The following is a 1,041-nucleotide window of genomic DNA, read 5'->3' on the forward strand; positions in this document are numbered from 1 at the left end:
AGTAATTATTGAAGTTAACTCAGAAAGAGAGTGTGCGATCTTCCAGAAACCAGTCTACTGCTTTGTTCATCTGAGCATTCAGGAGTTTCTTGCTGCAGTCTACATGTTCCACTGTTACACAAATAGGAAGACAGAGGTGGTGGAGGGCTTCCTAAAAAAGGATATAACATCTCTGGATATCTTTCTGAGCAAAGTCATAGAGAAATCCCTTCAAAGTAACAATGGCCACCTGGACCTGTTTGTTCGCTTTCTTCAAGGCTTCTGTCTGGAGTCCAACCAGAGACTCTTGGAAAGTCTGCTATGTCAGACAGAAAACAATCCCAGAGTCATCCAGAGAGTCATCAAAAACCTGAAGGAGATGAACTGTAATAAAATGTCTCCTGACAGAAGCATCAACATCTTCAACTGTCTGATGGAGATAAATGACATCTCAGTGTAACAAGAGATCCAAGAGTTCCTTAAGTCAAAGAACAGATCAGACAAGAAACTCTCTGAGATCCACTGCTCAGCTCTGGCCTGCATGCTGGAGATGTCAGATGAGGTTCTGGATGAGTTGGACATGATGAAGTACAACACATCATCATATGAGGGGCAGCAGAGATTGATTCCAGCTGTGAGGAACTGCAGAAAGGTTTGGTGAGTCAAGATGATGATTCTTATAAATCAGTGTAGATTTATATTTAATTTCCTCAAATATTCTCCCTATGACTCTTGTTTTTTATAACAGCGTTGTACTTAATTATTGCAAATTTGCATACACATTAGTTTGGTTTTGTCACAGATGCTAAGTTTGTTTCAAATGCTGTAAAATAATAATAATAATAATAATAATAATAATAATAATAATAATAATAATAATAATAATGAAGTATTATTCTCATTTTTAATTTATCTGTGTTACCGTGATAGGAAGACACTTGTGGAAATCCAGTAATAACATTTTCTTGCAACTTAATATTCCACAAGTTCAAGTTCAAGTTCAAAGTTTATTCGCCACATGCAGTGGCAGGTTGCCCTGCAGTGGAATGAACCCGCCCCCCA

Source organism: Haplochromis burtoni, unplaced genomic scaffold, assembly GCF_018398535.1.
Source record: "Haplochromis burtoni strain Fernald_Lab_line unplaced genomic scaffold, NCSU_Asbu1 Contig_607, whole genome shotgun sequence".
In the NCBI taxonomy this organism is placed as follows: domain Eukaryota; kingdom Metazoa; phylum Chordata; class Actinopteri; order Cichliformes; family Cichlidae; genus Haplochromis; species Haplochromis burtoni.